Source organism: Hordeum vulgare, chromosome 1H (genome assembly GCF_904849725.1).
Source record: "Hordeum vulgare subsp. vulgare chromosome 1H, MorexV3_pseudomolecules_assembly, whole genome shotgun sequence".
NCBI classification, from domain to species: Eukaryota; Viridiplantae; Streptophyta; class Magnoliopsida; order Poales; family Poaceae; genus Hordeum; species Hordeum vulgare.
This window is the reverse complement of record NC_058518.1, coordinates 305,341,163-305,366,476: the sequence shown is the minus strand read 5'-3', so window position 1 is coordinate 305,366,476 and position 25,314 is coordinate 305,341,163.

Sequence of the window (25,314 nt, the reverse complement as noted above, 5' to 3'; positions counted from 1 at the left end):
CCTTGGGCATCCCCAAGCTTGGGATTTTTTATCTTGTTCAATCCCCTCGGGGCCCGAACCCACAATAGTGCATAACGCTCCATTTTGGAGTTACAATCTACTACTTGGCCAAAGCAATAAAAAGAAACAGAGAACATGCATGAATCACTAAGGAACATAATATAATAGGATAATCAAATATATAACTCATAACAATCTGAACATAATCTCATAATCCATCGGTTCCCAACAAATCGAGCATAGCAATAGCAAGAGAATTACATAGATGCCTTGATCATGTAGGGCAGCTCACAAGGACTAACCATTGAAGCACAAGATTAGAGAGGAGACATCACATAGCTACTCGTCATGGACTCATGGTCCAAGGAGGACTACTCATGACACGTCCAAGAAGCGTCCATGGCGGTGGAGAAGCTCCCGGAGGTCAATCCTCCCTCCGGCAGGGTGCTGGGAAGAGGTCTCCTAACGCTCCCGATCTTGGAAGCGCTGCGGCGGTGGAATGATGGAGAAATTCACGATTCGAGAAAGTATGCGAGGGTTTCCTCTCGGGACTCTAAATATAGGCCAAAGGAGGGCACCGGAGGAGGTGGGAGCCACCTAAGCGACCTCCTAGCGCGACCTAGGGCCTGGCCGCACCAGCAGGCTGCGTGGGAGGCCCGTGGCCCCCCTCTGGCCCTCCTTCAGTTATCCGGAAGCTTCTGTTTCGCTGATTTTATAAATATTTTTTTCTTGATTTTTTTGTGCTTCGTATTTTTTTTGTAAAAGCCCCTGCAAAATAGACATCAGCAGACAGAAACTGGCACTAGGTGCATTGAGTTAGTATGTTAGTCCAAATATGTGTAAAATGATATAAAAGTGTAGGAAAACATATACCAATGTCACCCAAAAGATCATGGAACAAGCAGAAATTATAGATACGTTTGGGACGTATCAACATCCCCAAGCTGAATTTCTGCTCGTCCTCGAGTAGATAAATCATAACACAATAATTTATGTGGTGACATGCTAACACACATATAAAAATTTCAAAGTAAAGCAAGTGAGATATGCAATACAAGTCAAGATAATAACAAGCAAGAGTCTATATCTAGTATTGAATTTAGCAAAGTAAGAACATAAAGGTGCAAGAGCTCTCGCTATCCGTGTCTCGAATGTCTCCAAATGGTGTTTGCGTGCAAGAAGTGGGAGATGGGTTCACAGATAAAATATTTTTTAATTGAGAACTCAATCTACTAAACCTCACACTTAGTCTTCTTCAGAATCTTATTTTGAATAATCCCCAGATCACTTGTCAGGTAGAAATCAAAATGATCCTCTCCCTTTTGATTTTGAGCACTCATGCAATGGATGAGCGTAAGCAAGATATGTGGGCACTTAGGATGGCATATAGAATAATGATGGGGAAGGAAGACAAAAAGGTGTAAAATGCTCACATCAATGAGGAGAACCGTAGGCGAGAGAAAGCCAAATGGTAGATATGATGTGAGGAGTAGGGATTGCCATGTAACGGATGCACATATGGTTTAAGGTAATCTCTCCAATGGAACTTGTGGGGTTGCATCCAACTTGTTTTCTCATGAAGACCTAGAGCTCATTTGAGGAGGCTCATCATTGGAATATGCAAACCAAGTTCTATGGTGTAAGTGTCCCCACATAGTTATGCATGAATGATAATCTCTATGTAGTACCAATATAGTAATAGAGTACGAGTGTGGATCTTTCAAAAGGAATAGTAGTGTTGCCCCCTTCTCTCTTTTTATTTCTTTTTTTTGTGGCCTCTATAGCTCTTTCTTTTTATCTCTCATTTGTCCTCTCTGGGATCTTTTGTTTGTCCTCTTTGGGATCTTTTCCTCTCTTAAGGGCAACACTCTATGTTTTACATGAATAGAAAGAAAAATCATCACACTTTATAAGAAGTACTCAACATAAAGACAAGTAAAAACTATCATGATGTATGCAAATATATGCCTCTGCCAGTGTAGCAGGATATGCAATTTTACTAGCGCGCCATGTAGCAGTAATGAGGGCAATGCCCAACTATCATGCGGCTCTAAGATCAAGCAAAATCATGTATGGCATGAAGATCAAGTCATGAGATGGTGGATGTTGCATGGCAATGTATCTCGGAAAGGCTATGGAAATGCCTTAGTAGGTAGGTATGGTGGCTGTTTTGAGGAAAGATATAATGAGGCTTATGTATGACATAGTGTATCATGTCATGGGTTTGGATGCACTGATGGAGTTTGCACCAACTCTCAATGTGAGAAAGGGCAATGCACGGTACCGAAGAGGCTAGCAAAATATCGATGGTGGAAGTGCCAACAATCGAATACTCACATTAGTCCGAAGAACTCATACACTTATTATCGATAACTCTCTATCTAGTTAGGAAATTCACAAAGAGACAAGTACCCCGAGGAGGAGTGTTTGGGGGTTTGGTTATGCTTGCGCATCCTCGACTCATAGTAATGTGAGGGTACTCTATATATTCCAACCCCTCCAGAGGTTAGCGGTCAATTTAGTAGCTAGAGTTCTCAACTAATTTTAGATTTTTAAAAACACACGGATTTCCCAAAATACGACACCTATCACTAATAGGCTCAATCTCTTGGCACCAATAGTCCAAACATTACTCAAATCAATACCTCAAAACTATTGCAAGTTACTAGTATACTTAAATAGCAACCTCAATTACCTACTCATGCAAGACACACAACTCAGTGAAATGAGCCAACTCTCTAAACAAGATAAGCATGGTAACTCAAGACAGTTACAAAATCAACCTAAATAATAGCTCTTAAAAGATAAGCATGAAAACTAAGAGCTAAGCATGACAGTAGCTACGAAAAGATGAAGAATACACAAAAAAGATAAGCATGCAAACTATGTTGTGTTCTAGAATGGAATGGAGCGTGTCTCTCTCCCAAACAAGGTAGGCTAGGTTCCGACTTGTTATGAACAGCAAGAAAAACAAAAGAAAACTAAGAAGTGAATAGCGGGACGCTCCAAGCATAGCACATAACATATGAAGTGATAAAAATATAGCATGAAGATGGACGAACTGATGATTGTTGATAGAGAAGAGGATGCATGGGGGCAACCCCAAGCTTAGACACTTGAGTCTCCTTGATTACTTCTTGGGGTGCATGGGGGCATCCCCAAGCTTGAGCACTTCACACTCCTTTATCTTCTTTCTTCATTTCTCCCATTGCATACTTGAAAACTCCCTTCATACGAAACTCATCATAAGTTGATTAGAGTGGTTAGTTCCCTTAATAAAATAATTCATTACCTGCTGGAAATAAATATTTTCATGAAAAGCTCTTCTCATGATTGCCAAAAGATTTTTGCAAATAAAAAGCAAGATTAGGATTCGCAAAACAATGGAAACATAAAACATGGCAGAATCTGTGAAAACAGAAGAACACGTAGTAAATAATTTATTCGGGGCACTTCTGCAACTCAAATTAAAAAACTCAGAACAGATGCAAGAAAGGAAATTATAATGAGCATGCTGTCAAAAACATTCAGATCAAAAAGATGATCTGGTGATGTTTGCGATTTTTTCCGTCAGGCACACAAAATCTGTTTTTGGACAGCATGCCATAATTTTTGAACTTTCTTGCAATCAGAGGCTATAACTTGGCACAAAGCTTAAAAATAAGATACAATGATGTTTCTACAGTAGTAACAAGCATCAAGACCACTGAAACTGAAAATAAAAAATTCAAAGTAAAGATAACAAGGGTTGTCTCCCTAGAGCTCTTTCTTTATAGCCATAAAGATAGGCTTAAGATTTTATTGATGCTCTTGTAGGAATAAGAGTTGTAGAACAAAGGAGAGCATCAAGAAGCAAATACCAAACACATTTAAGTATAACATGCTTCCTATGCATAGGAATATTGCAATAGACTAATTCACTGAAGCACAAAGCAATAAGCATAGGAAGGCAAAACAAGTGCAGCTTCAAAACCTTCAACATACAGAGAGGGAACTTGATATTATTAAAATATCTATAAGCATATGTTCCCTTCTCATAATAATTTTCAGTGGGATCATGAATAAAATCAACAATACAAGTATCACATAAAGCATTGTTACCATGTTCCACATGGACTTCATGAAGAGGATAAAACTTGGAGTAAAAGAGAGACTGAATGTCTTCCCAATCCCGTAGGTGAGAATCATCTAGTAGCCTATACCATTCCAATGATTTTCCTTTCAGTGACAAGGCAAATAATTTCCCCATGACTCCATCTCTTGTCAAACCTGAAATCTTAAACAACTCACAAAGTTTTATAAATTTCAACAAATGAATACTAGGATTGACTGTTCCATCTCCTGCATAACAATCATTCCTAATTATTTCAATTATCCCAAGTGGTATTTTCAATGGGATACATTCAGTAGGTGGAGGAGACTTCTCTACCACTGGTGTGGTAAAGCGGCCTTCCCCAAGCAGTGAACTAAGAGTGCTGTTTTCCATAAGCCTAACTAGTGGAGTCACACAACTTAGTGTTCTCAGTGGAACCCATAGCAGCAACAACAAGCAAGAACAAAGCAACTAATTTTTTGTGGTTTTTGGTATAAGACTCGAAAGCAAAAACTAGAAAGCAAACTAACAAGATTAGGAAGCAAAGGTAAAAGATAGCATGCAACTCCCCTATCTTGAAGACTGGAGTCCCCGGCAACGGCGCCAGAAATTGGCTTGATGACGAGTTGATGTATATAGTTCTCTCCCCTCGTTGGATACCCCAAGTGGAAGGTGGAGATGTAGTCAGCAGAAAATTTCCCTCATACAGAGGACTCCTAGGATCAACAATTAGGTGTCTTCCACACTGGCGCTAGCAGAAGACATGGACCTGCACACACAACAGATAACTTTGCTCCCAACGAGTACAGAGAGGTTGTCAATCTCTCTGGCCTTGTAGTTTGCAAAGGATCAAAACACAAGCGGGAAGGTAATAGTGATTGCAACGGAAAAGTAAATGAAAGCGGTAAATGATGAACGTGTAAACAATAATGGTGATATGGCCCGGAGTCACATGATGTTCACTAGTGATGTCTCTCTCCCAAAAGACGATAAACAACTATGCTAGGGTAAACAAATCACAGTTGGGAAATTGACATTATGATGATCGCACCACAACTAATTATGCTCCTTGATAGTTAGAGGTTCAATAGTAATGGGCAGTACGCCAAGACAAGTAGACCGTTTATTCATCAACATCTACTTACTAATCATCCACCTTGAGATATCTATCTAGAACATCCCTCCGATATTAAGTTGCGAGCCCCACCGAAAGTGTAAACTCAAAGCAACGGACAACTGCATTAACAAACTATGCATAAGGTAAACAATCCTTGCAACCGTGGTCACAAGCACCGTTGTTTTCTCCCTGATGGCAACAATCACATCCCCTAGTCTCATGTTTCTGTCACTCAAGCTAGACATCGAGGGGCCCGAACACACAATCATGCATAACGCTCCCGCTTGGAGTTACGATCTACTACTTGGCCGAAGCAATAAAAAACAACGGAAAACATGCATGAATAACTAAGGAATATAATATACAAGGATAATCAAATATATAACTCACAACAGTCTGAACATAATCTCATATTCCATCGGATCCCAACAAACCGAGCATAGCAATAGCAAGAGAATTCCATAGATGCCTTGATCATGTAGGGCAGCTCACAAGGACTAACCATTGAAGCACAAGATTGGAGAGGAAACATCACATAGCTACTTGTCATGGACTCATGGTCCAAGGAGGACTACTCAAGGAATGTCCGAGAAGCGTCCATGGCGGTGGATAAGCTCCCGGAGGTCAATCCTCCCTCTAGCAGAGTGTCGGGAAGAGGTCTCCTAACGTTCCCGATCTTGGAAGCGCTGTGGCGGTGGAACGATGGAGAAATCCGCGATTCTAGAAAGTCTGCGAGGGTTTCCTCTCTAGACTCTAAATATAGGTCAAAGAAGGGCACCGGAGGAGGTGGGACCCACCCAGGTGATCTCCTGGTGCGGCCTAGGGCCTGACTGTGCCAGCATGCCTCCTGGGAGGCCCGTGGCCTCCCTCTGGCCCTCCTTCGGTGATCCAGAAGCTTCTGTTTCGCTGATTTTTTATATATATATTTCGGATTTTTTCGGGCTTCGAAAAATTGGATAAAAGCCCTTGCAAAATAGACATCAGTGGACATAAACTAGTACTGGGTGCACTGAGCTAGTAGGTTAGTCCAAATATGTGTAAATGATATAAAAGTGTAGCAAAACATATAACAATGTCACCCAAAAGACCATGGAACAAGCAAATATTATAGATACGTTTGGGACGTATCAGTGCGCATAATAATAAATCAACTCTTTATGTACTGCCAAGACAAGTTTCATAATAATTGCAAACATCATCTACTGTTTACCAGCATTTCCACAATTTATATCTATCAATATAGGCTATGGAAACTATAGGATAAGTAGAAAATGAAACTATGATAGCAATCTGTCCAAACAGAACAGTGTGTAGCAACTTATGAAAACAGTGTATTTATGTAACTCAAACAATTATTAAATTTAGGACATGCTATAAAATATATATGACAACAATGTGTAAAATTTCTGAAACATTTCACGTTCTAGTAAAATATGAAAATTCAAACACTACAGGACCAGTCTCTCTTTTTATACATCACCAATCAAAGCATGCAATGCAAGCATCCTAATGCAATTTTTGGAACTTTTTATTGGAAAACAATATTATCAATAGCATCTAACAGAGAAAAACAAAATAAAATTATGCCCAAAGCAAAAAAAAATCATGTGACGAATAAAAATATAGCTCCAAGTAAGATATACGGATAATATTGAAGACGAAAAAGGGGGTGCCTTCCGGGGCATCCCCAAGCTTAGACGCTTAAGTCTTCCATGGATATTACCTTGTGGGGGCCTTGGCAATCCCCAATCATAGGTTCTTGTCACTCCTTATTCTCCTCATATCGGTATCTCACCCAAAACTTGAATACTTCAATCTCACAAAACAGAACGGAACTTCGTGAGATGGGTTAGTATAGTAAATAATGATCATTCACTTAGGTACTGTCAAGACAAGATTCATAATTGTTCCCACATGATACCTACTGTATTCTACTATCTCCATAATTTATACCACTGAACATAAGCTATGTGAACACTAAAACAAGCAAACTATACATGCAAAACAGAATCTGTCAAAAACAAAACAGTCCGTGAAGATCTGTAGTGTAACCATACTTCCCTGTCTCTCAAAATTCTGAAAATTGGGAAACTCAAGGAAATTTGTATATAAATCATGTGTAAAATATTCATATCAAAATCACGTTCCAATGAATTTACAAAATTCATGGAGTGAGAGAAAATGTTTATGTTTTTGCACAGAATCTAATCAACTATCATCCACACTATCCGAAAGGCTTTACTTGGCACTTCATTGAAACAAAAGGCATAAAACGTGATTACTATAGTAGCTTAATCATGTGAACACAGAAAAAGTAAAAGTGTTGGGTTGTCTCCCAATAAGCGCTTTTCTTTAAAGACTTTTAGTTAGGCATGATGATTTCAATGATGCTCACATAGGAATAATAATTATAACATGCAAAAGAGCATCACGAATCTCATGACAAGCACATTTAAGTCTAACACACTTCCTATTCATTGGGATTTTGTGAACAAACAATCTATGGGAGCAATAATCAACTAGCATAGGAAGGCAAAACAAGCATAACTTCAAAACTTTGAATACATAGAGAGGAAACTTGATAATATTGCAATTCCTACTAGCATATGATCCTCCATCATAATAATTTTTAGTAGCATCATGAAGGAATTTCACAATATAACCAGCACATAGAGCATTCTTTTCATGATCTATAAGAATAGAAATTTTACTACTCTCCACACAAGAAAATTTCTTCTCATGACTAATAGTGGGAGTATCAAAAAAGAATTGAATACTACAAATTGGTTCCACATTAAAAGAGTAATATTCAGTAAAAGGATATTCATAATTATGACAAGTATCATAATAGTAATCATCATTTTTTTCATCGCATAAGTATCATCACAATAGTCATCATAAGTAGGAGGCATGCAATCATTATAAAAAAATTGATCATTCAAAGTAGGGGGAATAAAAAGATCATCTTCATTAAGCATAGCATCCCCAAGCTTGGGAAAAACATTAATTGGAGCAAATAAATCCTCAAACATGTCATTTTCATCAAACATAGCATCCCCAAGCTTGTGGATTTGTATATCATAAACATAATCACTCTCATCATTAATAGTATGAATATTACCAATAGTATAGCAATTATTATCATCATCCTCCAAGTTGGTTCCATAAATATTTTCAAGATTATAAGAAGTATCATTATCTTCCCAATTATAATTATTACAACAAGCAATAGGCATAACAAAATCATTCTCAAGTGTATCATCTTCCACAACTATTTTTGATTCATTCACATGAGGCCTATCTATAATGGGAGCAACATTATTTGGGAGAGATACCTCCTTACCTTTACTTTTCCTTCTTTTCTTCTTCTTCACCGCATTATGTGTGGGTTTATTTGATTCCTCCAAGCTTCTTTGTGAAGAGGTTGGTTGAATAAAAAGCTCCTCCTCGTTACCTGATTCATTATAAGAAAAAATATGAGGATATTGGGAAACCTCTTCCCCTTTATTAGTATTTTATTCATCATCTATTTGTTTTCTTGTCTTTAAGTAATTGGTAATATAAGGATTCTCAATGCAATTTACCATGCAATACATACATATTTCATTTAGATCAAAATCAATCATTTCCATGAGAACCCAAGCTGGAACATCCTTAGTTTTATGTTTCATTTCTTCATACCCCAAAAATCGACTAAGTTCATTATGATGCTCAAGGGTGATGAGGTTATCACAATTTTCGGACACAATTCGATCATGAAATAATCCAGATTGGAAATTAAAATGACCACTTTCATTGCAAAGTTCACAAGGACGACGAGAAATATTAAGTCTTGGAGCACAAACATATAGCCTCTCTTGCAACCATTTAGTTTCTAAATACTTGTGCATCTTACAAAATCTATCTGCCATTTTAGGCATGTCTTCACCAACTCTATGCACTCCTCAAAAAATGACATGCTTATAAAAATATTTTTTATCATGACTAATGTAATCATCATTAGTACTATGGATATTCATAGAATTCATAATAACAACATTGCAATCATGCTCATCACACAAATATTTAGTGCCAAACATTTTAATAACTTCTTCTTCTAACACTTGAGCACAATTTTCCCTTCCATCATTTTCACGAAAGATATTAAAAAGATGAAGCATATGAGGCAACCTCAATTCCATTATTTTTTGTAGTTTTATTTTATAAAACCAAACTAGTGAAAAAGAAGAAACTAAAAGATTTAATTGCAAGATCTAAAGATATACCTTCAAGCACTCACCTCCCTAGCAACGGTGCCAGAAAATGGCTTGTTGTCTACTACACAACCTTCTTCTTGTAGACTCATGTTGGGCCTCCAAGCGTAGAGTTCTGTAGGACAATAGCAAATTTCCCTCAAGTGGATGACATAAGGTTTATCAATCCGTGGGAGGTTGATACGTCTCCAACGTATCTATAATTATTGATTGTTCCATGCTATTATATTATTTGCTTTGGATGTTTTATATGCATTTGTATGCTATTTTACATTATTTTTGGGACTAATCTATTAATCTAGAGCCTAGTGCATGTTTCTATTTTTTCAACGTTTTTGAGGATTGTAGATAAGGAATATTAAATGGAGTCGGAATAAAATCTCCGGATTGGTTTCTCTTGGACCAGAAGAAACGCAGTAGACTTGGAGTAGGGGGCAGGGCATCTGCCAGGAGGCTACAAGCCTGCAGGGTGCGTCCTAGGGGGGTGGCCGCGCCCTTGGCTTGTGGCCCCGCTGCAGGTATCCTAACCCTATTCTTTGGCCTATAAATTCCCAAATATTCCCGTATCACCAAAGGGATCGACGAAAATACCTTTACGCCGCTGGGAGCCTTTGTTCCCGTGAGATCCAATCTGGGAGCCTTTTCCGGTAATCTATCGGAGTGGGAATTGATCACGCAGGGCATCTACATCAACTCCATTGCCCCTCCGATAATGTGTGAGTAGTTCACCACACACCTACGGGTCCATAGCTAGTAGCTAGATAGTTTCTTCTCTCTCTCTGATCTTCAATACCATGTTCTTCATGATCTTCATGGAGATCTATCCGATCTAATACTGTTTTGCGGTGTGTTTGTCGAGATCCGATGAATTGTGAGTTTATGTTCAGATTATCTATGAATATTATTTGAGTCTCTTCTGAATTATAATATGCATGATTTCATATCTTTGCAAGTCTCTTGGAATTATTGGTTTGGTTTCGCCAACTAGATTGGTAATTCTTGCAATGGGAGAAGTGCTTAGTTTTGGGTTCAATATTGTAGTGTCCTCACCTAGTGACATAGTAGCGGTAGCGAGGCACGTATTGTATTGTTGCCATCGAGGATAAAAAGATGGGGTTTTTATCATATTTCTTGAGTTTATTCCTCTACATCATGTCATCTTACTTAATGCGTTACTCTGTTATTCATGAACTTAATACTCTAGATAGAGGCAGGAGTCGGTCGATGTGTGGAGTAATAGTAGTAGATGCACAATCGTTTCGGTCTACTTGACACAGACGTGATTCCTATATGCATAATCATTTCCTTGCATATCTTCATAATTATTCGCTTTTCTATCAATTGCTCGACAGTAATTTGTTCACCCACCGTATTATTTTCCTTTATGAGAGAAGCATCTACTGAAATCTATGGCCCGCGGGTCTATTTTCCATATTATATTTTCAGATCTATAAAACTAAAATACCAAAAATACTTTGCTATGATTTATTTACTTTTGTTTCCGCAATCTTTTATATCCATCTCTATCATATCTCATCCTTGCAAATAACTCTGAAGGGATTGAAAACCCTTTTATAGCATTGGGTGCAAGTGTTCGATTGTTTGGGTAGGTACTACTATTCGGGCCTTGCTTGTTCCTCCTACTGGAATGATACCTTGGTTCTCAACAAACTGAGGGAAATACTTATCTACTTCGCTGCATCACCCTTTCCTCTTCAAGGGAAAACCAACGCAAGCTCAAGAGGTAGCAGAGGCGTAGGATGAAGATGGTCTCTCTCAAGCAACCCTGCAATCAAATAACAAAGAGTCTCTTGTGTCCCTAACACACCCAATACAATGGTAAATTGTATAGGTGCACTAGTTCTGCGAAGAGATGGTGATACAAGTGTAATATGGATGGTAGATATAATTTTTTGTAATATGAAAATATAAAAACAGCAAGGTAACAAATAGTAAACATCGAGCAAAACGTTGTATAAATGCTTGGAAACAAGGCCTAGGGTCCATACTTTCAGTAGTGCAAGTTCTCCCAACAATACTAACATAGTTGAATCATATATAAATCCCTCACGTGCGACAAACAGTTCACTCCAAAGTCACAAATAGCGGAGAACAAACGAAAAAATTATTGTAGGGTACGAAACCACCTTAAAGTTATCTTTTCCGATCAATCTTATGAGCTATCCGTATAAGTTTCATGAACAACCCTAGAGTTCATACTAAAATAACACCTTAAGATACACATCAACCAAAACCCTAATATCACATATATACTCCAATGTCAACACAAGTACCCATGGGCTTGATTATACGATATGCATCACACAATTTCAGATTCATCATGTTCAATCCAACAAAAAGAACTTCAAAGAATACCCCCAAAGTTTCTATGGGAGAGTCAAGATGACAACATGTGCCAACCACTATGCATAGATTCCCAAGGTTACAAACCCGCATGTTGACCACCAAAATGTACATCCAGTGGATCAATAAAACACCCCATTGTCACCACGGATATCCCATGGCAAGACATACATCAAGTGTTCTCAAATCCTTAGAGACTCAATCTGATAAGAAAACTTCAAGGGGAAAGCTCTATTCATCACAAGAAGATAGAGAGGGGAAAACTCCATATGATTCATCTATATTAATAAAGCTCGCGATACATTATGATCGTGCCATCTCAAGAACATGAGAGAGAGAGATCAAACACATAGCTACTGGTACATACACTGAGCCCCGAGGGTGAACTACTCCCTCCTTGTCATGGAGACCACCGGGATGATGAATATGGCCTCCGGTGATGGTTTCCCCCTCCGACAGGGTGCCGAAACGGGCTCACGATGGGTTCTTGATGGCTCTAGAGACTTGCGACAGTGGAACTCCCGATCTAGGTTTCTTTCTGGAGGTTTCTTTATTTATAGTAATTTTTGGCGTCGGACTCACGTCAAGGCGGTGCCCGAGGGCCCCACAAGACACGGGGTGTGCCCCTGGCTTGTGGCCAGGTGGTGGACCCCCTCCGGTTGATTTTTTCACCAGTAGTTTTTTGTATTTTCCAAAAATATTCTCCATAAATTTACATCTCATTTCGAGAACTTTTATTTATGCAAAAAAAAAACAACACCATGGTAGTTCTGCTGAAAACAACGTTAGTCCGGGTTAGTTCTAATTAAATCATACCAAAATCATATAAGATTATTGTAAACATGGCATGGATACTTCATAAATTATAAATACGTTGGAGACGTATCAGGCAAAAAGTTACCAAAAAGTTCAAAAATATAGAGCTAATCGTCTCTTTGGGCTCTATCTCCTCGGACAGTCGATGATGGAGAAAACAGAAGAGTGTTGGCGAAGGCTTCAGTAGAATGTCCTGGAGCTGGAGGTGTCGATACTGGAGGTGCCGGAGCTGGGGCTGAAGCTGTTGGTGCATATGCTTGAACTAATGAAGTTGGTCTTGCTTCTGATACTGGCACAGCTGCTGACCTGGGTGTGGTGCTGAACTAAGTGGTAGTGCGAGGAGGCGACTCTTCATCATCACTAGTTGAACTGGGTGTCCTCACACCATCGACTTGATGCTTGAGCTGATCAACACTAGCAGATATCTGTGTCACTGTGACGTCCAATTCATGGAATTTGGTTTCCACGATCCTCTCTAAGCTCCTTTGGTTTAGCAGAATCTCCGAGATGTTCTTCTCCACACCCTGGATAGTGCTCACTAGAAATACCACTTGCTCATCTTGAGTTCTAAGTTGTGGAACTGGTGGTGGCACATTTCTAGTATGCTTTGTTGCTGCTGCCTGTGCTACCTCTCTAGCTATCGCTGAGCTGGGATCATTGTCATCCATCACAACCGCATTATCTTCGAATTCAGGCTGAAGGGGCAAATGGGGACAATCAAGTAGATATGCATGCTTGCCTAGCTTGGCATTGATAAGCATATGAATGTATGGGGCATATCCACAAGATCTCTCTTGATCTGCAGCAGTCCTTCTATTAGTCTCTATTATCAAATCCATCACTTTAAAGCGAGTGTGGGTGTCTAAATGGTGCATCATGTTGATGAAATAGCCTCTAATCATCTTGTCATCACCTAACTTGGGCATCAAGGTGTGTCTCATAATGGTATTGGTAGTGGGTATTCCTTCTTGCAAGAAATAGACAAAGCCAAGCTTGTGTGTTGCAACAAACTGGTGAGGAATTGTCTTGTACATATTAGCCATGGAGTTGTGGTTCATCTTCATCTCAAAATAGACATCCTAATCACCTTCATTCTGCCGTGGGGCACCAATGATAGTGGCCCACTCATCAATTGTGGCTTCATACTTGTGACCATCAGTCATCCACACAATTGACCCATCACCATAGAAATGAATACTCGAATATAATTGCAAGATTAGTTCATCATTCCATGGAGTCATCTCTCTCCCAACAAATTCTTCGATATCCAGTGAACTGAAATTTTCTTAAACACAGGGAAAGAAATCTTCACTGGCTTTGAAATAAGCCTAGTCAACATATCTCATGTCATTAACAGCTAGACTCTTGTCATACATAATAGTCTCATAAAAGTCTTGTTGTTCCTCTGGGTGGAATATAGGATAGCAACAGTCCTTCTCCCGATAGCATATGGATCAATAGCTCTCCACTTCCTCAGCCCCGCGTCCCCTCTTCTTCATGTCCTCAGCTACTGGGTGAGTAGCATTATGAAGTGGGAAATGAGGTCTGAGCTTCATAAGAATGGGTGCATCCTCTTCTTCCTCTCCAGCAAAGGCACTAGAAGCATGGCCTTTCTCCATGGTAGCTACGTGTATATGCTTCGTTGTCATCTTAGGAGCTACAACCTTCTTAGCCTTAGTAGGAGGCTTTGGAGCAGATTGCCTGGGACTGGCATGAGCCATGAGCTTCTTCTTCTTTGGAGGAGGGGCTTCAGCTAGGATCTCTTCTTGCTCAGCAACTTCTGGGTCCTCATACATAGAGGTTTGTCGCCCAATGACATGAATCACGCTCTTTCTGGCTCTCTTCACAACTAGCTTCTTAGTAGGTTTTTCAGTGGTGATTGCCATACCTTGCCTTGCAGACTCATGGGCTCTAATATCAGCATGATTTGCGTACTCTTTCCTGACATTTTTCTTGGCAGGACCCTTTTTCTTCCGTTTCTAAGGAACGGAAGTTTCCCATGACACAAAGTCTGAATCTTCTTCATCAAAATTAAGCTTCCTTCTTGAATTGGTAGCTGCCTTGGGCAAGCCATGGGAGCAGGGGGTACGTGGGTCAGAAGGTGTCCTCTCAGGACTTGCGCCTGAATCCATCTCAACACTGTCTTCCCTGAAGTTATTCAAGCTATCCTCAGAATCAGACATCCTCGCAGTCAAACCAGACAAACAACCAACAGACCAGCAGACAAGCAACCCTTCGAAATAGATATAGAAGAGAAAAAGGGTTGATCATCACATAACACACAAGAGTATTTTAAATTTTGAATTCAGAAACTAAGAATATGATCTTCTGTAGAATATAAATCTGTAGAGCCGGTTGGTCATCTCAGAGTGAACGATATCAATCACTCACATAACACAGACTTGGCAGTCTTTTAGGTGTCACCAAAAAGAACTACCCGGTCTCACGAAGATGTTTCTCACAAACCCTAAAAAATAAATCGGTGGAACCGATTTAACCAGCTCCGTATCACCGAGATGCATGCTGCGGGGAATCAAATCCACAATTTCATTGTTCTTCTATGCTACGAGATTTTCTGGTGGAGAGGAGGAATTACACACGATGGATTGTAGATAATTTCTTCTAATGTGCATGAATCAGAATAAAAGAGCGCATGAGAAGTGCAGAGTCGTACCCTAGCTTGGTGGCGATCCGACTACGGCGACGACGGTGACGAAGAATACGTCGATGGTGGAGAATCCCAATGGTGGAGTACTCGGGGATGCAAAGGCGATGACCAGGGTCCAGGTGTGGAAAATTAAGGTTTGGGGATATCGAAATTCTCGGTCCGCCACACTTTATACCCGTCACTATCGGTGTCATCGATATTACAATTTCGGTGTCACCGAGTTCCTCTGCTGTCAGTTTACACGGAAACTCGGTGTAACTGAGATGATGATATCGGTGGTATCAAGATGGAAAACACTGATCTGCTTTGGGAATTTGGTGGAACAAAGTTTGTGGTGTTGGTTTCACTGAGATTCTCAAAGGGGTTTTCGAATGCAGCCTTTATCGATATGGAACTCCGAGTGCTCCTTCACACAGAGGGATCGAGATGTGCTTGTTCAAGTTCTGTGATGAAGCATGAATAGAACTTGAGACGAGAAACCATAGATAGCTAGAGGAGGGTCCTAGGCATTCTTGTCCATACAATTGGCAAAATATAAATCAAAAAGCCAAATAACAACAATTGGATGTCCTCGAATGAGGAAGATATGCAGGCCAACATGCTCACACAATAAGATGATCGGTAAAGAAGAGTGAACATGCACAAACATCCTAGCATCTATCAAGCACTTTGGCGATGACGAAGTCATCTATATATGAGTATATTGACATATGATTCATGTAATAATACTTGATCATAGATCATACTCATCGATTAAGCACAAGTGGGGTCACCACTTTTACATAAAGCATTAATGCGTTCATATCCTTAGGAGATGCTTATACTCAAAATTTATACTAAAGCTCCCCCTTGATATGACATACCCCTAAGAGGGATAAACTAACCTTGGGTTTTGTCGTAGAAAACTTCAAGTAGGTGAAGTAGTGATGGATGCTCAATGTTGATGAATATCATCTTGAGTTGGCAGCAATCCTTGTTGTTTCTTACTCTTCTCACCTACATAGGTTAGTCCCAAACACAAGGAACATATGCAAGAATATCTATGGACATGGAGTGAAGCACATATGGGATGATGTCCAAAGATACATTAATTACCTTGTCCCTTGCTTACCTTTGAGGGAATATGTGACTCCTTGAATTAATGCATATGGTTGAGGTTTATTGCATATAGTTCTTGCACAAATGAATAAGAGTGAATTTCATTGGTGGAGTCACCCCTCAAGAACTTTCTAGTTCTTCTTCTTGGGGATCCACATCAACTTGATGGGAATCCATGGAGTTGTGGTAGCACTAGATGAGGTAGTGCTAGAAGTGTCCATGGGAATGGACTTGACCTTGGCTTGGGGTTCCTCTTCAAATAAGTCAAGCTCCTCTTGAAGATTCCCTTTGCCCTTGTGGTCTTCTGGTAGAAGGCCATCTTGTGAGCTTGTTCCCTTGTGAGGAGTACGATCATACTTCTCCTATTGAGGAACATATTTGGGAGTGGGATATGGACCTTCTTCCCAAACATCTCTGTTAACGTTGAAGTATCCAACACCTTGCTTCTACCGATGTCCTTCTTGCTTGCGCACAATTTCCTCAAATTGCTTACTTCCGGCAAAACTCTTGAAGATACCTCTCTCTATAATCCCTTTCAATAAGTCGTTTTCTTGCTCAAGTGCAACTTGGCTAAGATAATCATTAGGGGAACCAAGAGAGCTACTAGCAGCAACATCCACTACTGGAATCAGAGAATTTGCCGTCTGCCTGGTCTTTGCCGTCCGCTGGTTGATGGCAAAGAAGCTCTTTGCCGTCAGCTACCAAAAACTAGATGGCAAAGATCTGACAGATAGCAAAGAAGTGCTTTGCCATGAGTCGCTTCTTTGCCGTCAGCTAGCGGACGGCAAAGATGGCCCACGCAGACGGCAAAGAAAATCGCAGTTGTAGCCATTACATTTGCCATCGGCCGTGTCTTTGCCGTCCGCCAAAAGCCCCTTTGCCGTCCGCCTTGGAGCACGGCGGACGGCAAAGAAATCAACCCCCGGCTGCCCACTAACGCTCCAACCGCCGTGTCTTTGCCGTCCGACAAAAGCCCCTTTGCCGTCCGCCTTGGAGCACGGCGGACGGCAAAGAAATCAACCCCCGGCTACCCACTAACGCTCCAACCCCACCTCGTTGTTTAAAAAGAAAAGAAAAAACCCACCTGCTCGTCGCCCTCCTCCCGCACGCTCCCTCCCTTGCGCCCACCGGCCGTCGCCTCCCAGCCCTCCCCACCGGCCGGCGCCTCCCCCACCGGCCGGCGCCTCCCCGCCCTGCACACCGGCCGGCGCCTCCCCGCCCTCCCCGCCCTCCCCACCGTCGCCACCTCCTCCCCCACCGGCCGGCGCCTCCCCGCCCTCCCCCACCGGCCGGCGCCTCCCCGCCGTCCCCCACCGGCCGGCGCCTCCCCGCCCTCCCCACCGTCGCCATCCCCCTCCCCATCGGCTCCCCCCTGCAGGCCGAACCTCTCCCCTGATCCGGCCACGCCGTCAGGAGCACGAGCAGCCCCCCTGACGCTCCTCCTCGCCCCGGACGCCCTGGAGCCTCGTCGCCACCCCCCTCCGTCGCCCGCACCCTCCTCCTCCGCCTAGCCGGAGCAGCCAGCAAAAACGGTGAGATTATTTCCTTGTAAAAACGGTGAGATTATTCTGTATAGGAGAAAATGAAAGAAATGAGTTCGTACTGCTATTTACCATCAATTTGGTAGTAATTCTTGGACACATGACACATCATACCTACACAAAAAAAATATTCTCATGCTAATATCTATTCTCTTTGAATAAATGATACAAAATAAAGGAGGTGACACCTTCGAATATGTAGAATGGCACAATGTTGTTATAGAAATTATGCAAATACAAATATCTTTTTGTCTGCTGTGGAAATATGATTAACATATAAATGTCAGTTTTACTTAATTCTGAGACTACTGCGAATAATGGTGCGTGTCTGCATGTGGAGCATGTCATTAGCCCTCCATACCCTAGGGCGCTTAGTTTGTGTCATGGCTCTATGTTTGGCCGTTTTGATATGCGCGTGTTAACTTCCTGTTGGTTGTATGAATATCAATTATATAGACCCTGACATCGACTCTCTATATTTACACCAACTCAATTTGATGTTAAGATGGGTAAAAGTGCCCCTAATATGTGATGTTATAGAGTTATACACTCATCGCGCATGTAGAGGACATCAAGTACTATCCATGCATCAATCCGAGCAGATGCACGTGCCCTGAATTCAGGAATCTAGTGAACAAAACCAATGTATAAGTAGAGGTCATGGAAAAAAGTGCATCATATATACAATAGAAGACTGAGTAAGTAATCTGGTTTATGAATAAAATAATTTAAAATTACTACCACGTCACATCTGAAAAGATTAGGAGAACATGGTTGGAGCTGGTTTATGTATATGTAGAGGTCACATCTGAAAGCACGACACAATGGCCCTGTTTGGATGCCACCGCTAGAGCTAGTTTTAGCTAGTTGGAGCTGGAAAGTTTTATAGGTGACCTGGAAAGTTTTATAGGTAACCCCGACCCCCGACCTCCGACAACACTCACCCTCGACCCCCGACCCCCGACGCCACTGACCCCCGATCCCCGACGCCCGACGCCACTGACCCTCGACCCCCGACCCCCGACCCCCGACAACACTCACCCTCGACCCCCGACCCCCTACCCCGACCCCCGACGCCACTGACCCCCGACCCCTGACCCCCGACCCCCGACAACACTCACCCTCGACCCCCGACCCCCTACCCCGACCCCCGACACCACTGACCCCCAACCCCCGAGCCCCGACACCTCTTCGGCCTCTTGTTGACCGAAAAGACCCCAATCCCCGACGCCAGTGACCTTCGACCCCCGATGACACTGACCCACATAGTTATGAGTTAGGTCATATAGTTATGTTAATTATAAAAACATCGTATTTGTGTTGATCGGGTGAATTTCAATGTGCAGTTGTTCGACGACCTCCACGTGCGTTGGACGAGCTCCGCCCTTGCGTTTGTTGGTGAGCACAAATGACTTCTCCTCCTACCCCCTTAATTTGCTCTGTCCCGGTCTTCGTGCCGATGAAACTTGCTAGCTATAGGTTTCTTCAATCATGAGTATGCGTGACCAGTATGCGTCTCCCATTCGAAAGGGCGACATCTATAAATATGCATTTCTTTGCATATTTATAACCGCCATCCTTTCGAATTGTCCAACATTATCCATGGACAGCCCGAGTATGTGTAGATTGGGTTTGTTTTCCCGTATGCTGTGCTCCTGATCCGATGCGGAATTTCGTCAGTGCCTCCCCTATTGTTCTCCGGGTACACATCCTCTCTGCTTATTGCCGAGACGTGTATCAGGAGAACAGCGGGGAGGTGCTGTCGAAATTCTGCGTCGCATCTGGAGCAGAGCATGGGAAAACGAACCCAGTCTACACATACTCGGGTGGGATTAGGACCTATCTTTACCTATTAGCGTGTAGGTTGCATGGACGTAATAAAACTGACAAACTTGATTAGCGTATGAATATAGATGATGAATTATATATTTATTTCTTGTGCCCCATAGGTAGCTAGGCAACATGAGTGATCGTGCTTGGATGTACACTGGTCACCCTAGTCAGAAAGACATGACCCATGAATGGTTAACAAAAACCAGGGGGTTTGTGAGAGCCGCATTTGCAAATGGCCAGCATAAAACTTGGTGCCCCTGTCCCAACTACGACAACTGGAAAAAGCAGACAGAGTTTGAAATGGGTAAACACCTGCAGAAGTGGGGTTTTACGCCTAATTATACGGTGTGGACTTTTCATGGTGAGTCTGACCAACGTGCCAGAGCTGAGGTGATTCGTCGTCGCACCGACGAGCATGGTACCGGGATTGAAGACATGGTGCAAGACTGCGATGATGCTCGTGATTCGGACGATGAGATGGAGGAATCTGCAAAGGCCTTCTATGAAATGCTGGAGTCTTCAAAACGTCCTCTCCACGAGCAGACTGAGCTTTGTCAGCTGGATGACATCGCGCAAGTAATGGCTCTGAAGGCTCAATTCAACCTAGGCAGAGAATGCTACGACGCGATGATGACGATATTTGGACGCTTTCTACCCAAAGGCCATGTACTGCTTGCAAACCTGTACCAGTCAGAGAAAATCCTCCGTGTACTTAAGATGCCCTATGAGAAGATACATGCCTGTGAGAATGGATGTGCCTTATTTAGGCTTGAGTATGCGGCCTTGAACTATTGCCCCATTTGCAATTCTTCCATGTATATTGTGGTAGACAACGGCATGGGTGAGAAGAATCAGACCAAAATCCCCATTAGTGTTCTTCGATATCTGCCAATCGTACCCAGTCTTCAACGTCTTTTCATGGTCGAAGAGACGGCCAGACAGATGACATGGCACAAATTGGGCAAAAGAACCGAACTAGATGCGGATGGGAACAAGATGCTGGTACACACTTCAGATGGTTTTGCGTGGAGGCACTTCGATGCATTACCTAAGGATAAATCGGAAGATCCAAGGCAACCTAGAGTTGCCATCAGCACGGATGGGTTCAATGTGTATGGTATGACGGAAGCACAATACAATTGTTGGCCTGTATTTGTCATTCCACTAAATTTGCCACCCGGAGAGATTATGAAAAGAAAGAACATTTTCCTGACGTTGATAATTCCAGGGCCCAACTATCCGGGGAAGAATATGAATGTGTACATGCAGCCGCTTAAGGATGAGTTGCAAGAAGCCTGGGATAATGGGATCAAGACCTACGACGCGGCTACCAAAACAAATTTCAAAATGCATGTGTGGTACATTTACTCGACGCATGATTATCCGGCGTTTGCGCTATTCGCTGGCTGGTGTGTGCATGGAAGGTTCCCATGCACCACATGCAAGGCAGCTCTTCAGTTCCGTTGGCTGCAGGCTGGTTGCAAGTATTCTTGCTTCGACATGCATAGACAATTCCTGGATCCTGACCATAAGTTCAGAAAAGACAAGAAGAATTTCATCAAAGGTAGAGTTGTCAAAAACACTGCACCAGCTGCGTTGACAGGCCAACAGACCCTTGATCAGTTAAACGCTCTCGAGCCCGATCCTTTGCGTCCAGGATACTTCAAAGGGTATAATACGGAACACGCCTGGACTCACAAGTCATGCTTATGGGATCTCCCTTACTTCAAAGACCTCCTTTGCCCACACAACATTGACGTGATGCACACTGAAAAGAATATTGCGGAGGCCATTTTTGGTACATTGTTCGGCATATAGGGGAAGTCAAAAGATAATCCTAAGGCTAGAATCGACCTGGAGGCTCTATGTGATAGACCGTTGCAAAACTTGCGACAACGGAAAGGAAAGCAAAGCATAGCGAAGCCAAAGGCATGGTTCAATCTTGAAAGGCCAGCTATGAGGGAAATGCTATTGTGGGTGAAAATGCGGTTGATGTTCCCCGATGGGTATGCTGCGAATCTAAAGAGGGGAGCGAGTCTTGAGAAATTGAAAATATTTGGGCTCAAGAGTCATGATTGGCACATATGGATTGAGCGGGTAATGCCGGTGATGTTGCGTGGCTTTATCCCTGAGGATGAATGGCTAGTACTGGCAGAGCTGAGCTATTTCTTCCGTTCTCTTTGTGCGAAAGAACTATCGCCTGGCGTGCTAGATGAAATGGAAGAGTTGGCGCCGGAGTTGGTCTGCAAATTAGAAAAGATCTTTCCACCGGGCTTCTTTGATCCAATGCAACATTTGATTTTGCATCTCCCGACCGAGGCAAGAATGGGGGGGCCCGTTCAAAATCGATGGTGCTACTCAACTGAGAGGATGCAGAAGACGCTTCGAGCTAAGTGTAAAAATAAACGTAGAATTGAAGCATCGATGGCCGAGGCATTCATTACTGAGGAGGCGGCAAACTTCGTGACAGCACACTACGAAGCCAAAAATCATCATTTGCATAACCCGAAGCCTCGGTACAATGATGGCGATCGAGAAAAAGTTCGATCCAACCTCAGCCTATTCAAAGGTAAGCTCGCACCATCCGGTGCTTCGAAAGGGAAATCGTTGGATGTCGAAGAATGGCAGACCATTTCATTGTATATCTTCACCAACCTAACAGAAGTGCGGCCGTACATCGAGTAAGTTCTCGGTAATTTATTGTTCCTCAACTTCTAATTGCTTTGAACCACTCTTATTCCCGGATATTTGATATAGTCGATACGTCACCGAATTCTCGGATGGAGCGGTCATCGAAAAGGATTCCGTCAAAGAGTATGAGCTTCTCGCAAAGCATGGAGGCGACTATCCTGGTTTCATCTCTTGGTTCAAACAAAGGGTAATTAATTACCATTAAGGGCCCATTTGACTTATTGGTCTAATTTGCGGCTAATGCATCCATTCTTTCATATTAAACTTGTAGGCTGATGCAGAGTCTATGGACGCCGAGTTGAGACAAGTCGCTAATGGTTTTGACTATAAGGTCCGTTCATTTGACAAATACAACATCAACGGGTATCACTTTCGTACCTTTGGCAAAGAGCTATCTATGCCCGACCTAAAGACTACAAATTGTTCTGTCTCTGCTATCGGCGAAGGAGACACCGAGTATTATGGAAGGGTTGAAGCAATTTATGAACTTCTATTCTATGGTGAAAACCCACCGACCGTCGTAGTCTTCAAATGTTATTGGTTTGAGCCGAGGGAGACTAGAAGGACTCATGAACATATAGGACTAGTCGAAATCAACCAAAACACCCACTTAGATGTTCACGATGTCTATATTACGGCTCAACAGGCGACACAAGTTTTCTATCTATTGTGGGCCTGCCAAACTGATCCAAATCTCAAAGGTTTGGATGTCGTTTATGAAGTGCCACTACATTTTAGACCACCTACCCTCAATGAAGAGGATTACGAACCTCACATTAACCCAGACACATATGAAGGAGAATTCTTCCAATAAACACGTATGTCCAAGAAACGTTTCAAGAACCGCTCTACTTCACCCCAGAACATTGAAGTAGACAGCGACAGCGAATCCGTCTTAACCCCTGAGCCCGAACAGGAAGAGCTGGAAGAAGAAGAGGTTACTGCTGCGGATGACCTGTCACTTCTTGACCGATTACATAATGGTGGCCTTCCACATGTTCTTCTAGATAGTGATGATGATGATGCATTTATTGATGATAGTGATGATCATGATGCATTTATTGACCCCGAAGCATATATAGACGAGGACGATTGTTATTAGTTCATGTCAGGTATTCAACTATTATACTATATATAAATTTTGAGTTCATGTTAGGTATTCAATTTTTATTAGTCATGTTGGTATTTATGTTGTACTAATTTCATTTACTCTTTGTCATGACAGGTGTTGAAAGATGGTGGGAAAGGGTCGAAAGCACGCCGCGACTGCTTCTTCATTGGCGGGTGATGGGATGGGTACTTCCATTCCTGCCTCGCCTCTTCGGAGAGTGTTGCTCTCTACTATGCAAGGAGCGGCCCCCGTGAGAGGAGGTCGACCACCCGCGAAGCCGAGAGGCACTAAAGGTACACGTTGTATTCATGTTGGTATTTATGTTGTACTCATGTTGTATGCATATTGGTATTTATATACATTTTATTACTCATGTTGGTATTTATGTTGCTCCCGCTCCTTCTCCTTCTTCTTCTCCTTCTTCTCCTTCTTCTTCTCCTTCTTCTCCTTCTTCTTCTTCTCCTCTTCCTTCTCCTTCTCCTCCTCCTCCTCCTCCTCCTCCTCCTCCTTTTTCTTCTTCTTCTCCTCTTCCTTCTCCTTCTCCTCCTCCTCCTCCTTCTTTTACTTCTTCTTCTCTTTCTCTTCTCCTATAGTTAGCTAGGGTTCCACCTAAATGACATAATTAGCTTAGTTAGCTCCTAAATGGTCTATACTTAGCTAATTTCTCTCCGAAATAACCTATATATACACTACTTCATCTAGTATTATTTTTCTAACTTTCTTATTTGTCATTTTGCAGATTACCTTCACTTCACGGGAAGCTTGGTTGATGGAATGCTTGAAGATGATTTCTTGTACCATGGGTTGTATTGAAACTATTGTAGTATATGAATATATGAAACTTTGTATGCACGTGGATGAAACTGGTGTAATATATGGTTTGGTACGGATGTAACTTCCATAATATGTATGCACTATGGATGAGAGTTATTTTAATATGGTTATGAGTACGGAAAGAAATTTATTTATGTCAAATATATATATATATCCTGATTGTTGTTAAAAATGCTGGATATAACAAAAAAATAAATAAAAAAGGGGCTGGTTCTCCTCTTTGCCGTCTGCCAACACATGGCAAAGGGGGGAGGCACATGGCAAAGGGGGAATCTGCCCCCTCTCTCTCCCCTCTTTGCCGTCTGCCAACACATGGCAAAGGGGGGAGGCACATGGCAAAGGGGGAATCTGCCCCCTCTCTCTCCCCTCTTTGCCGTCTGCCAACACATGGCAAAGGGGGGGAGGCACATGGCAAAGGGGGAATCTGCCCCCTCTCTCTCCCCTCTTTGTCGTCCGCCAACACATGGCAAAGGGGGGAGGCACATGGCAAAGGGGGAATCTGCCCCCTCTCTCTCCCCTCTTTGCTGTCCGCCAACACATGGCAAAGGGGGGGAGGCACATGGCAAAGGGGGAATCTGCCCCCTCTGCCTCCCCTCTTTGTCGTCTGCCCCCACATGGCAAAGGGGGGAAGGCAGACGACAAAGAGAGAATCTGCCCCCTCTGTCTCCCCTCTTTGCCGTCTGCCCCCGCATGGCAAAGGGGGGAAGGCAGACGGCAAAGAGAGGAGGCCTGCCGTTAGCACTTAATGGGGACGTTGCAATATATGCCGTCCCATTTATTTTGCCGTCCGCCCCCTCATGGCAAAGATTCTTTGCCGTCCGCTTTGTGAAAGCAGACGGCAAAGAGCCTCTTCACCGGATTTTTTTTACCGTCTACTTTGCCATGAGGGGGCAGA